Source organism: Lathyrus oleraceus, chromosome 7 (genome assembly GCF_024323335.1).
Source record: "Lathyrus oleraceus cultivar Zhongwan6 chromosome 7, CAAS_Psat_ZW6_1.0, whole genome shotgun sequence".
Taxonomy (NCBI): Eukaryota; Viridiplantae; Streptophyta; class Magnoliopsida; order Fabales; family Fabaceae; genus Lathyrus; species Lathyrus oleraceus.
This window is the reverse complement of record NC_066585.1, coordinates 220311439-220328206: the sequence shown is the minus strand read 5'-3', so window position 1 is coordinate 220328206 and position 16768 is coordinate 220311439.

Below are 16768 nucleotides of genomic sequence, written 5' to 3'. Positions count from 1 at the left end.
AATAATTTATTTTAAGTAGAGGAAGTCTCTTGCATGTGTGCTTGAGCAAGGAAGTCTCTTATATGTGTACTTGAGCAAGAAGTCTCTTTCTAGGTTGATTGAGCATTGAAGTCTCTTGCAAGTGTTCTTGAGAAATTTGTAACTTGTTTGGTTATAGTGAAAAGCTCTTGTTGAGGCAATGGTATTGGACTACTCTCAGTTGAGAAGATGAACCAGGATAATCTTTGTGTGTCGCTAGCATTTACTTCCTAGAATCTTTATTTCCGCTGCTACATCTGTTTCTGATATCTAACTTCTTGGTTCAGAAGTGAAATGAATTTTTGGACATACACAATTCAACCCCCTTTCTTGTGTATTTTTCTCACCTTCAAATCAGAAGTAAGATTGATCTAACATAAACCTTGTTTTTATAAACAAAATCGCTATGAAGACAATAAAGCCTAACAACATGAAATTTCTAAAAGAACAATAAAACCTTAGCATATGATTTTAAACAAAATATAAAAAAGAGAGATGGAGAGAGATAAAGAGATAGATAATGAGAGAGATAGGGAGAAAGTGAGTGAGAGTGAGAGAGAGAGAGAGAGTGAATGAGAGAGATAAATAGAGAGAGAGAGTACACCAAATTTATAGTGGTTTAGCACGTTCTTCCTCACTCTGTGCCTACTCCACTATCTAATAGTTTCCCATTGAAAATCGATACTCTTCCACTATAATTTGATAATTTTTACGAAGTCTTTTAATACATTCACAAGATTCAAGATGATCCTCAAAATTAAAAAAATCTTATATCCGAGTCCTCTCTTTGAATGTATACAACGTCTGAAACTAAGATATTTACTCGATCTTTACTTCCACTTTCTCGATTCAAGAATTATACTCCAAGCGTCCATTCAACATCAACCTCACCTAACTCCCATCAATTCCTTTTCTGATCCCTAAACTATATAAAGTTAATAGAAACTCAAACTCCATATATAGTAGCTTCCATACAGTTCTACCTAAGCAATCTTCAAGAAAAGAAACTTGTTATTTTTTACAGTTGGATTTTCAATCGAAGTCACAACCAAACAACTGCCAAGTTTAAATATTTAAACCTTCACAAAAAAATAATCACAAATCAAACCTCCTACCACAAATCTCATATCCTAGGTTGAGGAACTAAAAAAACAATAATGGTAAAAGATAGAGGTTGAAGATGAAGAGAAATTTTAGTTTCAAACTCAAAACAAAACTCAAAATACTTTTGTGAAGGTTTGAGAAAAAATGTGTTGTGTGTTCTAAATCATAAATTTTTATGAGAGGGATTTTGAAAAAAGATTTATATATGTGCTGAAGATAAGCCACACACAAAAAAGAGAGAAAATACACATTTGATTCGATTTAAGAGAAAATGGTATGAGTCGATTCAAGAGAGTGAATGATTTGAATTAATAATTAAAAACCAAGAAAATTGCTTCTATGATTCGAATCAGACTTTTTATGATTTGAATCAAAAATACATAACCAAAATCCAAAAATTTGCATCCGAAATTCGATCGATCAACCCTTTTTGTGATTTAAATCAAGACCTCCATGATTCGAGTCAGACTTTTCCATGATTCGAACCAAACACACAAAAGAAAAATCATATTTTTCATAATCCTTATTTGATTTGAGTTACCCTTTTTCATTATTCAAAATCAAACACACATAATCATTTCTATTTTTTACATGCAATTTAGATTCAAGTCAAGAAGTTCCCTGATTCAAATCACACTTTAAAAACTTCAAATTTTAAGAAAAAATGAAGTACTAACTTGAATTGAGACATGGCATGGTCTGAATCATTCTTTCATGTGTTTCTTGATCTAAACCTCCCACTAATTAAATAGAAACATATTGTGTTGACTTTAAGTAAATAGTTTGATTTATGCATGCGTAAAAACGACTTAGCACCCAACCCTAGAATGAGAAACTATGTGAAGATACTGGATTACAACTAATAAACTAAAAGACAAAGTTGACAAGAAAAAAATTTTAAACTAGACCAAACCCTATAAGGTAGTGAAACTTCAGTGTCCCATTTTTTGATGCTCGGCAAGCTTGGAAATTTTGCATTTGGAATTTAGTCGATGTTGAGCAGAAGCAAAACATGATTAGTGTTTTCCTCCTTTTACTTGAACTCCCCCTGAAACATTGCGCAATACCACAAGTAGTATAAAACACATAAATCAAATCTAGACTCACATTACAACTTTCTCCCCATTTGACAAGATCAAAGAGAGATAAATGAGTCTAAACGCAAAAAAAAAGCAACTTAGAAAATAATCTAGAGAAATAAAGCTAAATAAAGCTAAAGAGTGATATACATAATATAATAAGAATATATCATAGATGCACAAGATACAACACATGCCAAATGCAACACATATACGCAATACGACATGAACCAAACAATAAAAAAACGTCAAGTGATTAAGACATTCAGAAATGGAAGATTAAATAAATAAGACATGTGCTTAATAGTTACTGGCGACTACATATTTACTCAATAGTAGAAAGAGCAATGCTATGCGGATACTTACTATGTCAAGAAACTAAACAATTTCCAAACAAATGACAAGTATCACCAGTACTCTTCCTATCCAATTTGTACCCTACAAACTCAGAATCAGAGAATCCTACTAAGATACACTCGCTTCCCTTGGAAAACCAAAGACTATGATGCAAGTTTCTGTTAAGATACCTCAAAATTCTTTTAACGATCTTAAAATGAGATTCCCATGGTTACACTTGAAATCGAGTGCACATGCACACATTAAACATGATATTTTTACTACTTGCAGTTAAATACAGTAAGGATTCTATGATGCCTATATATTTGGAAATTATAATCCCCATGCCTTGTTCATCTTTATCAATCAGCAAATTTGAAGTCATAGAAGTAGAAATTCTCTTTGAATCTTTCATATCATATTTTTTCAAAAGCTCTAAACAATACTTTTTCTGACTGATGAACATGTTAGTCTCTGTTTGTTTGATTTGCAATACTAAGAAGTAACTAAGGTATCCCATCATCAAATTTTCAAAATTTCCCTGCATGATACTAGATTTTTTTTTGCATAAAGACTCATTAGTGGATCCACAAAAAATATCATCAACGTAAATCTGAACCAATAAGATATGACTTTTCTTATGCTTAAAATTTTAATGAGAAAAAGCATGCAAAAGCAATTTAATAAAAAAAATTAATCCCAGAAAAACATTTTTTGATGCAGATGAAAAATGATTTTGATATAGATGAAAAAATAAATAAATGACAAAGATGCAAACAAAATAATTAAGATAAATTAATTGTAACTACACATAGATAGAGGAGAATGGAACAATCATACAAATTATGATGATCTAGGATTTAACTTCCTGCATAAATAAAATTAACAAACAACAAAATTAATATAAAAAAGCATAATACGATAAAAAAATATGATTAAATACATCTTCTTTCACCTGTCTTGAGAATCCATTCAGATTCTCAGACACTCCTGCACAAGATATCGTGAAATTGAAATAGAAACTCAATTTATGTTAATTCCTTGAGGGTTAGTTAAAGGACTCTTAGGTATCCATGCCATAATACCATTAGGAACTTTAACATTTCTAATACATCAAAGAGGCTCAATTTCACCTTTATCACCATAATAATGACAAGTTTCTTTAGGTGAAATGTTCCTTCTACATTTTCTAATGAAGTGGGGGAGGGGGTCTTAAAATTGTCCCCTTTATCACTAAAAAATGAAGAAACAACATTAGATAGTGAATTGACATGTGTCGATTTGCCCTCTTAAAATTTCATTTTCAATTTTCAAAGTTGGACAAATATCACATTCCATTTTAACTACCTTTTCTTATAAAGTATTTGAAACACGTAACTATTTCTTACAAGAGATATATGTACTTCCTTTAAGTATTCTAAGGCACTATTAAGAATACAAACTTCTCTCTCAAGTTTTAAAATCATTTTTCTTTGAAGAGATAATTTCTCTAAAAGCTTTCGAAAATTGATTATAAGAATGTTTAAAATAAGAATCAGAATAATATACATTTAAGACTTTTTTTTTCTTTGTGCACCATTAAGCACAAATTTGCAGATTCATTATCAATAGAGCTCAAACTAGAAAAAGAAGAGCTTTCTTCTTTTTCTTCCTAAGATATATAAGCTTTTTGACCTTTAGTATGATTAACCTTCTTCTTATAGGAATCTTTCTTGTTGTTGCATGATGACTTCTCGGCAAGTGGACCAATAATATTGAAGTAATAAAAAGATCGAATCCACAGGGACGTCCTCTAAGCAAGATAAAATATGTACAATATATAAAAATACTAAAGGGGGGGGGGTTCGAGTCTTAGTGCGGAAAGTAAATAAACGAGTAAACAATATCATAACAGCGGTCAAGTTGTGTTATATAATCCCTTATTCCTCTACTGTTGATGTTTGATGCCCAATATGAATGATCTAATTACTATAACCCTACGACGAATTAACAAAATGCTCATAGTCAATCCCTCACGAAATAACTCACTAACCACTACTCGGATATTTCTATCCCTAGTTCGCCAGTGTAAGTAGGGTTAGGCGATGTATATAACATTATATCTCTATGCCACTACTCGGGGTCTCATATCCCTATTCAACCAGCTTTAGTACAACAATTTCCCTAGGTCCAACACATAGACTAATGACCAGTATTTCCTATGTGCCCAAAATCAAATTAAAAGAGTATATCACTTAAAGAGAGTTACGAACAAGAAGCAATTGAATAAGATTATAGATTAATTGGATAAGATTATAGATCAATAGGTTCATACCATGGTCAAATCAACATAGAATCAAAAAAATATAGAAATAGGTTCATTATAACACAATCTAACCTAAAAAAGTTTAGCTACTCATAGTGCAATTAAAAATACCACAATTTATAGATGAAAATAACACAAGAAGTCCCTCAAAGCGATGACCTCCAATGACTTTAAATGCTATAAAAATCTCCACTTGTGCTCTCAAATTCGTGCTTCAATCTTCCAAAATTATAACCTCGTGAAAGTGAAAAAAATCCTCTTTTAAAGGCGTCAAAATGGACTAGAATGCGTCAAAAAAAACCCAGAAAAGTAACCATCGCGTACGTTATTCCTTGCTTCGCACACATGATGCATCTTTAATGACCCTATTGCATGTGCGATGCTGCATGTGATTATTTCCGAAGCTGCATCATTTTTTCTCCTTTTTTACTCAAATTTTCACTAAGTCCACAATTTGCATACTTAGCTATTTTCCCCTTATTCTTTGGTCATTCTTCTTCATTTTTTCTTGACTTTAACTTTTTCTGCTCCAATTCTTCAACTAAATATAGGCAATGATGAATTGTCATCATTGCACTTACTAAGGCTTGTATATCTAGTGCGGTAATGAACAAATTTTTTGCACTTACATAACAAGTGGTTTGACCATATTCCTTTTTCTTTTCTTCTTTATTATGTGAATGATATTTATTAATTATAAAATTTGAAAAATAACTCCATCTCTTCCCATTTGGAAGAATATTCTTCAGAGCTCTCATCATTTTCCTATACTTTTCTCGCCTTGGAAGAAGAGGCTGTCAAGGACATGTCATGTTTCTCTTCTTTTGCTTTAAGTTAATTTTTAGCAGTAACTTGCGGCAAGTCATTTCTAATTCATTCTCATGCTCAATAAGTATTGCAAACAAGGTTGGAACCACTATGCCAAAGAATACCTTAGGCATTGCTTTTTGACCTTAGACAACACTTTAAAGTGATGTATATTCTGACGTTGTTCCACGTATATACGACATTTGTTTCATATGTAAAAGTGTTACTTAAGTGCACTTTAGGAAACACTTTATATTAAAAGAGACAATGTAAATCCTCTTTAGGTAGTGCTTTATGATAAAAGTGTTGGTCTAAGGCATCATTAGGCAGCACTTTCTGCTAAAAGCGCGTGCCTAAGTGCACTTTAGGCATCACTTTCTATTAAAAATGTTGGCGTAAGTCCTCTTTAGGTAACACCTTTAGATAAAAGTGTTGGCGTAAGACATCATAGGCACCACTTTTTGCTAAAAGCGCACGCGTAAGTCATCATTAGGCAACATTTTCTGCTAATAAGCGTTGTCTTATATACTTTACAAAATAATTTTATTTGACTCGAGTCATCTTTAAGAGATGATATATATTAATAAGAGTTGTTTTATGTATACTTTAGGAAGAACTTTTATTGATAAACGATGGCTTAAGCCATCTTTAAGGAACACTTATTTTTCTTGAGTTAAATTCTGAGATAAGATCTCCTGAAATATATAATTATAAAACAACACAATGAGAGTGAGTTGGACCAAACCTAACAATAACATAAGATTGACTTTACTAATATAAAATTGTGCCTTTCTATATTAGTATAAGTCATGAATTATTTCTATAAAAATAAACCATATAGTAGTATAAATTGAGAATTATGCACTATCCTTGTTACTCAAAATAAAAGCTACTAACATGTTTTCAATACTAGTATAATGTTTATGCATATCAAATAAAACCTAATTGCATATTGTACTCTCACATGGTATAATTATTTAGAACCTATAAATTGGTCATAAATATGATACCAAACTGCATAATAAAATCTGATAGCATAATAAAACCTATAATATGACACACCACCGATATAAATTGACACATTTAAAATTACACAAACTCAATTAAATTAATATATAAAATTGAAGTAATTAGTGTTGATGCATTTATAAAAAGTTATTATACATTTAAGCCTCTTACAAAGTGTTAGCTTTGAAATTTTAGTCGAAGAAAGTCAGCAAATAATGGTAATAATTATGTTGGAAAATGCTAAGTGTCAAGAGCTTCAATTAGAGGCTTCGACATACTAACTATGTCGATAAGATGGTTCAACTAACTTCTCAGATGAGTCTAGACAAATAATGGTTTGGATGAGTCTCAGGAACAGATCCACAAGATTAGGATCACTTTCTCTTCAAAACATGTTCAAAATCTCGAAAAAAGTTATACAAATTAGCTATTCAACAAAGGTCGAGATCGACACGTCCACTAGATGTTAGGGACTTAGGATATTCTTAAAGTACATAAACTATTTGATATGGAGATGACTCAAAAACACTATAGGAGTCAACCAAAGACTCTCGACAGATGAAGTTAAGAGGTTTAAAGCAGTTATCAATGCAATTATCAGCATGATGGTTGGTTTTCAACAGTTTTATCTTTGAAGACGCGTGAAAGAAAGTTAGAGCAATGAAGCCTATGTAGTGGGGTACATGTTAAATCTTGGGATCTATCTGTTGTCGACGGTTATTATTATATTAGTATGTAAGGCAATCTCAGTGTAGGGGACCGAGGTCGTAAATTTTTTCTCACTTTCTATAGAACTAAAGTATCCAAGTCACAAAGAGAAATAATTTGTTAGAAATGTATGAGTCTGCGTCCATCTTTTAAATTCCTTTAAGTATTTTAAATCAATTCACTTGTTTTATGACATTTATTATGCTTTTTATTTACTTTATTTCTCCAAATCAATCTGCATTTACATTTAGTTCATTAATTTTTAAGCATTTAAGTATCAATCACAAACACTTCTGCACAGTTTGTCTTTGAGATTTTTTCGAGTTTAATCTCTCAAGTGAACCAAACTCGTGACTGTTTATTAAAAATACTAGTAAACAATTTGACACACCTAGTGGGACCCTTTAGTGCAAGAAATTTTAATTCTTTTTTTGCAAGAAAGTGTCATGGCTTTTGCATTGTTTATTTTGTTCTTCATACATGAAATATCTTCATTTGTTGAGTGTTTATGCATTTAAGAAGTGGTAAAAATCTTCCATAAATGACTCGTCTAACTTAAAAAAAAAAAACACTTCCCCCTCAGAGAAATGCTCATAACATAGAAGATAAACCAATAGATTTGACGGTTGGACATGCAAGGACTTCAACAACCGTTGGAGAAAACCCTACTCTTATAAGCCAAATAACAGCATCGACGGTACCACCAGAAGTGGTGGTTTCCTTACCACAAGTAACGAGTGTGCCCACTACTCATAAGGCTACACAAAATCTGACACTAGACCCAAAGCCTCCTTTTCCCTTGAACTTTACATTACCCCAAAGTGGTAGGGAACTTCCTTATAGCATGCCAACTACTATGATGGTAGGCCTACAAACTAACACATCCACATATGTTAATAATACAATGGCTATTGAACTCCATATTGACCCATAGTTAGCATCAAGATATGATATTATCAACCTTGGTCTAATGACACAGCCACCAGGAGGGTTAGGGTATATTCCTCTAAGTATGCCATCCTTAACCACTAGTTCTCTCCAGTTCATGAGGCAACAAATGGATGAGAGTAATCACGAAATGGTTAACATGCTTACACATCAAATATGAACTGTGTTGAATCCTTTGATTCAAAACACTAACCATAATTACCAGTAACTGGAACACCAAATGGATCAAATTACTGACTTCTTTGGTGCTCCTCGAGCGTCCACTCAGTTGGTGCCTAATAACTATATACCACAACAGGAGATACCTGTTGAACAATCGATACCCAGGGTAGTCGAAGGCAATGTAAGCCAAAATGGCCCTGAGGTAGTATTGGCGCATAGAAACCAAGATGCTGACCGAGTAGTTAGAAATGTCCAACAAAACAATTTTGGGGGGCAGGGTAATATAACTAATGTGGTCGAGCAGATACTGGCCCAAAATGGTCTTAACGTTGGTCTCCACAAACCAAATTTTGTTTCAACATTGTGTAAATACATCTTGTAAACCGAATTTCCCAGGGGTTGGAAAATCCTAAAGTTTACTAAGTTTGCATAAGACGCTAGTGAATCCATTGTCGAACACGTTGCTCGATATCAGTCAGAGGCAAGGGACTTAACCAATAATGAAAATTTGAAAATGAAGTATTTCCTCAATTCTTTGACCAATAAAACATTCACATGGTTCGCCATATTTCCCCCATACTCCATTCATAATTGGAGTCAGTTAGAAAGGGCATTCCATGAGTAGGTTTACAAGGGCTAGTAGAAGATCAACCTCAAAGAATTAGCTAGTATAAGGAGAAATATGAATGAATCAATAGTTGACTATATTAATAGGTTTAGGATAATAGAGTCGAGGTGCTTCACTCAAGTTCCTGAACATGATTTAGTGGAACTAGCTGCAGGGTGTCTAGACTACTCCATTAGGAAGAAGTTGGATACATAATACTTGAGGGATATGACCCAACTAGCAGACAGAGTTCGATAGGTCAAATGGCTAAAAGCTGAAAAGGATAGGTCAAATAAATACCATAAAAAAGAAAAAAGTCACATATACAGAGGTATATGAAATTGATTAGGTATCCATCATTGGTTGTAATTATGTCGATGAAAATGAGGTTAACCTGACAGAATTAAAACTAGGGCATCCTTATGTTTGTAAGGTGGTAAAGCCATCAGATGGGAAAAATCATGTTGAACCTATTAAAAATGAGAAATTTGTCACAAAGACATACACATTTGATGTAACCAAATGTGACAAAATCTTTGACTTGTTAGTTTTTGATGACCAAATTGTAGTCTCTAAAAGGCTCAAAACACTTCCATTAGAACAAAGAAAGAAAATATGGTTCTTGTCGATAATACTTCTCAATGTGTCCATTTCAAGGATTTGGTGAAGAATTATCTAAAGGAAGAAAGGCTCAAGTTTACTGGGAAACAGAAGCCTCATGCAGAAGCTGATTCATACCTCAAGGCAAAAGAAGCCCTCTTTGTCAAGCCTGTGGAAGTAATGATTGTTAATGTCACTGAAGGCGTCGTCACCAAAGTAGACGAGGTCTAAATTCTCACCTATATCAAGCAGGTGAATATGGTGTATCCTAGAGATGAAGAAGCGCTAATCAACTTCCTGAATAGATGCAAGCTCAAAGACTTTTAACTTATGCTTTGCCCTAATTACAACACAATCTTCAACAAAATATTTTCCAAAGAGGTAGAGAAAGTCATACCTTACACACATAAACTAAGGAGGTATGGTAAGCAAGACAAGTAGGGTAAATTTGTCTTCGACAAAAGGGGAGTCCCTCACAAAACCCAATAGAGTAGGACTTATGTCCCACCCTCCAATGACCCCTTGGGTGAGTAGATCTGACATGCAAGAAAAATAGACAATGATCAACATAAATGGTGATCGATTGAGATCAGTATAAGATCATTGTACCATGACAAGTCTAAAGTATCAAATATATATTCTTATACTTCTAAGAATTACTTGGGCATGAATCTTATGACCAGGAGTTAGTGGATAAGGCAACAACAAAGGAAGAATGATTCCTTCGAGGTAAAGAGTTCAAGCAAAAGTGGCAGTGTTCTAGATATGAATGAAGTCCAGTCGACCAAAAGGCATATGAAGCATAGGTTATTCCCTCCTTCGCCACCTATGGCAGAGTTCAAGAAGGAACAAGCCACACATGACCTAGACGAAGACATGACCACTGATAATTTTAATTTTGGTTCTGAACCTGAGCTAGATATAATTTGTAACATGATATATATGTTACCTATTGAACATGATTCAGTCATTGAGGTGACCAAAGATGAAGACAGTGGTTTGGCTAAAGAGTTGGCGAATCACAATACCTTGTGTTATTATATAACGAAGGACAATTCTATCGATGAAGACATGGTTGTATTTGAAAGGGTTGATATGGTAATGCAACAACATTTAAAGCCATTATTCATTATAGAAAAGTTCGAGAACATGAGGATAAATAAGGTCTTAGTAGATGGTGGAGATTTTATTAACATAATGCCATACTCCTTGTTAAGGAAAATTGGCAAATTCAACACATACTTGAATCCCAACAACATGGTTTTATCAAACTATGAGGGAAAGACAAGTAAACATCTAAGGGTTATACAGGTGGAAGTTGTTGTGGTGGCAACTACGAGGCCAACTTTTTTTGTAGTCGTTTCAACCAAGGAGAACTATAACTCACTCCTTCGTAGATAATGGATTCATATGGCATGAGCAGTCCCTTTGACCATGCATCAGAGAATCAAAATTTGGAAACCTTATGGGATTGTCGAGAACATTGAGGCGAACCAAAGTTATCTCTTGGCCGACGTAAATAATATAGATCAAAGAAACTTTTACAAACAATTGACGAAAAGTTTGCCATGTACGCGTGCGAGAACAATATTTTCCTTACAGAGAGATGTCTATCATTCAATAAAGTTACACCCAACATATAAATTTACATGAGGATATGATAACATTGGAGAATATAATGGATGGTCAAGGTCAGATGATAATAATGACTGAGTCAAGCGTGCTATGGGATTGAGAATATGATGCATATGGTGCTGGCATCATCTCACTTTTTGACTTATAACATATATAGTATTCCATTTAAAGTTTGGGAATTTTAGTAGAGGGTCAAACCCTAGAAGTCGCATCCCGGACACCTGTCTTGTTCATTTTAAGAAATAAGTTGTCCACTTGGGACATCATATTCTTATCAATAGGAGGAAAGGTCACGTTGTTGGGAATTTCAGTAGGGTCAAACCCTAGAAGGTATAAAACCTTGAATCTATCTTGTTCATTTTAAGAAATAAGTTGTTCACTTAGAAAAGAAGATTCTTATCAATAAGAGGAAGGGTCACATTATTGAATTAAATATTGAGAAACTTACCAATATATCGTCAATGAATTTTACAAAGTCTATGTAAGAATTTGAAATGAAATCATCAAAATCTAAAGTAACTTTCTATGGCATGGATTTATTGAAAAGAGATGGACCAATTGGGTTAGTTGATACGGAGTTTGCAACGAAAAAACATGAGGGTGGTTTAGGAATCAAGGATGTTAATGTATTCAATAGTTATTTATTATGTAATGGGTATGTATGTTTATCAAAGAAAATTGCAATTTGGGTGGGTATTCTACAACGCAAGTATGGTGATCTAAAAATAAGGTTTTGGTTTAAGGATGAGAAAAGATCAAATGTGAAGGAATATTTATGGTGGAGGGATCTGATTAAGATAGGAAAATGTGAAGAATCAAATGGTTTAAGATTTATGTATTTCATAACCTAAAGGCTTGGTGTTTGTGAGGATATTCCTTTTTTATTGGAAAATGGCTAGGACATATTCCATTTACAGTTCAATATCCATTATTAAAAGCTTTTTTCCAAAAGAAAAACTCTACTAACAAGTTAAATAATGAAGAGATAAAAACACAATGATTTTTATCATGGTTTGCTTGAAACTCAAAGCTAATCCAGTCCACCCGCCAAGGTGATTTGCCTTATACACAAGGACTTAATCCACTATAATCAACATATTACAATAAACACAAAAAATAACCTTCTTTGTCTTCTCAAGGATCCAACTAAACCTTAGTCTCCTCAAGGATTCACAAAGAACAACTTTCTTTGTCTTCTCAAGGATAACCTCCTTAAGGAATCAAACAAATAGTTTGGATAAAAGTTTATGTGTTACAAGGTGCTTCTTCACAAGCATATTTACAAAAATGAAAATAAATACTTAAAGAACAATGTATACAAAAGACGATAGCTTTTCACACAGAAAATTAGCTTGTCAAAATACTTGTGTAGATCAGCGAGCGAGAGTTCTTCAAGTCTCTAATGCATGCTTATATAGTGTAAGAATGTGACCGTTAGAGGGAAAAATGGGGAAAGTTCCTTAAGCGGCTGTCCACTGTTGAATGAGAAAGGAATGATACCATGTACGTCCTTTCGCCCACATATTCAGCGATAGGTGTAATGAATAGTACAATCATTGCCCATGAAATCAGGTAGTGGAAAGGTTGTTCAATTTGTACTATGTACTATTTGATCACGTTCCCATTTGATCTTATCTTCAGATTCATTGGCTTCTGATAAAAGATGATTGAAGCATGAAGTGAAGAAATAGAGAGTTGGATTTAGAAACTTCAAAACCTTGAGTCAAATACTTGACAACGTCAGTAGTATGGCTTGAGTTCTTCAGTGTCTTTAGAATCTTCAGAGTCATCAGAAACCTCAGTCAGAACCTTGATAACTTCAATCGTCTGTTTTGAGATCTTCAGAATCTTCAACTACATAACACAACTTCAGAAGCTTGCTATTCTTCAGAAGCTTGTTGATTAGAGTCATATCCAGAAGCAAAACAACTGAGAGAACATTGCAAAAGCAACATAGTGTCTCCTTAGAAGCTTCTGATGGGTGAGATAACACAAAAGCAGAAAGAATATTGCATCAACAATATTGACGTCTTTCAGAACTTCTAATTGCAACGCAAAAGCGGATTTGGAACGTAAAGTTCAGAAACTGATGATGTTGCACATCATGTGATCAGAGTCATAACTGTTTGTTAAAGCTACACAATAACAAACCATTAGGGTACCAAAATTATTCTCACACAAATACAACATTGTTATCATCAAAACTCAAGGTATAGATACATAACTAAATCTTGTTCTAACATAATCCTCAATTCCAAAAGGGAATGCATGAGATATTGGGAGGTAGAGGGAGGATTCGTGGCGTTGAAATCTCAACTATGATGAAATTGATTTTGATAGTCAAATTACAGAGAAAAATAAGAATTTCTTCAGGTCTTATTTGAAGTAGAACCAAAAAGAGATGTGAAAATGAGCTTGTCTGGTCAATTAGCTCTGATAAATCTTCTCAGTAAAGTCATATTATGAGAAATGGGAAACATTACATCACCAATATGATTTTGATGCCTATCGTCATGTCTTTTGGGGTGATCAGAGGACCACCAATAGTAATAATATTTTAATTCTCCATGACCATATAAATGGGAAACATTATTTCACCAAAAATAATAAGTTATTAGTCATATTCTACCTATCTTACATATTAAGCATTTCCCATTCATAGTGGATCTAAGATATTTACACTTGATCCAAACAATGTTGCCCTCAAACGTGAGTTTGTCACATCTTCTACTTGATGCAATCACTTGGATAAACTTCCTCACCAATCTTAACTAGAACTTTGGTACAACTTGTTAGAGGTACCAAGGCGTCCAAAAACAACAAGCCGATACTTCACGGCCATAAAAGGGGAGATGATAACTTGTCATCATGCACTTTTTAAAGATTTTTCTAGTTAGTTTAAAACTTGAGTATTACCGGTTTTCAATCATTTTTAGAGTTAAAAAAGATATAAAAAATCAATTCAGTTATTTTATAGCGGATTCTTCCTAAACAAATAAATTCTTGTGGTGTTGTCTTTTTCTTTAAGTTTTAGCTTGACAAGTAGATATTAAGGATTATATTCACACTCTATAAGGAAGATGAGTTACTATTGTTGAGTATATAGTTCATGTTGTATTAGATTTCTTGTAATACAAGTTGGTGTAGTTATGAAATCAAAGGTTGTTACATGTTAGTTGTTGGTTAGTTAAGTCAGTTAGGATCCACTAACCAAATTAGTTAGCATTTATAAATACATGAGGTTATGTTGTACTCATCCATTCCTTTTCCAATAAGAAAAATTTAATATCATTTCCTAAAAATAAATTACATTTTTCTTCTCTCTTCATCCTCAAAATTCATCATCTTGTTCAAACAAATTGGTATCATAGAGGCCAATTCGATTCAGTCATTTGCAATGACAAATGGGAGCATAACTTCAAACTAATTTCCTGTAAACCTACAAGCTTTCGAAGGTAAAAACCATGATAGATAAAATGCACAAATGAAGGTCATATTTATATTTCAAGTTGTAGTTGAGATCGTGGATGATGGCATGCCAACATTGTAGGAAAATGAGAATGATACCCAAAGAGCTGCACACAAAGAGCACAAGAAATATGGGAAAGCTATCTTCTTGATTCATCAATGTATGGATCCAAATATTTTTTAGAAGATCATTGAGTAAAAAATGGCCAAAGGAGCATGGGATAAACAAGAGAAATTGTATGATGGAGATGAGAGCTTAAAGAGAGTGAAACTATAGACCTTTAGGAGGCAGTATGAGATGACTCAAATGAAAGACGATGAAACAATCACATAATACTTCTCAAGATTGGTATTGCTGACCAATAAGATGAAGGCATGTGGTTACCCAATCATTGATTTGCAAAATATTTAGAAGGGGTTGAGAGCCTTGACTCCATAGTTTGATTACATTTTAGTGTCAATATAGGAGTCCAAGAACATATTTGAGATGAAGTTATAAAACCTTCAAGTTTCTTTAGAGGCTCGTGATCAGATTGAAACAAAAAATATTAGAATGGGAAAAGGTGGCTGAGTAGGCACTGCAAGCAAGATTGATCAAAAAAGATGGAAAAGAAAAAGAGAAGTGGAAAAAGAGCTCTATAATTGTTGATAATTCAACCAAGAATTCAAAGAATCAAAGTGATCCAGTCAAGAAAGGCACTTCAAATAAGAACTTAAGAAAGAAGGTTGACATGAAAGAAGTGTAATGCTATTATTTTTACAAAAATATGGCCACTATTCCAGGAATTGTTATTTCAACAAAGATTCAAGTGCCAAAAAATAAGAAGTAAGCCCAATATGCACATGTATGAGGGAGTGATTCTGATGATGTGTTACTAATGGAAAACAATCAATCTAGTAATGATCAAACTAAGGTTTGGTATCTATATTTAGGATGTAGTAATAATATGATATGAAATATGAATTGGTTCATTATGTTATATAAATCGTGAAGAAAGTGATAAAGTTTGCAGAAGGTTGAAATGTCACATCATAAAGAAAAGAAAACATAGTTGTGCTAAGGAAGGATGGTCAAAATGCTACAATTTATGATGTATTATATGAACCTTCAATTAAAAGTAACTTGATAAGCATAAGTCAATTAGTTATAAAGGGCTACAATATGAAGATGGCAAACAAGCAGATGAAGGTGTGTGATGCAGAAGGAAGATTTATCTTGAATGAATCACTAGAAGATAAGAAAACTTTCAAGATAGAGACCAACATGATTGATCATTAATGCCTTTCCTCAACTGTGAATGAACATAAAGACTGGTTGTGGCATCACAAGTATGAACACTTGAATTTCAGAAGTCTAAAATTGCTTAACATGGCAAAGATGGTGTATGGTCTTCCTAAAATAAAGGAGCCAGGTCATATATATGAACAAAGTTGCAAATCCAAACAAACAGGGAGGTAATTCAAACCTGGCATACCTATGAAGTCAAAGCAAAAATCGGAGTTTGTTCATTCTAATGTGTGTGAATCATTTGAAGTAAAATCAAATGTGTGTAACTGTTATTTCCTAACTTTCATAAATGAGTTTACTAGAAACGTGTGGATATATCTGGTTGAAAAAAAGAGTGATGTACTCACCTAGTTCGAGAAATTTAAATTGCTAGATGAAAGTCTAAGTGAATGAAGTATTTGTTGGTGTAAGCCCTAGAGGCCAATACTTTTGGTACTTGTATCGAATTATTTATTAATAATAAAAGACTTTTTCTTTATTACGTTTGTTTAATAAAGTCCCTAGAATAGTCAGTCCGTTTAATGTATCAAGTGTGACTTGATCATGAGATCGCATTAAACATAAGGACACTATTATTAAAGTATCCGCAGTCGAGCTTTATGTGAAGTGGGATAACATTAAAGCATTAAGACTACTATGTATATAGACTGATGATCACATCTCATGGGTCATGGATAAAGAGTTATCAAGTCTTA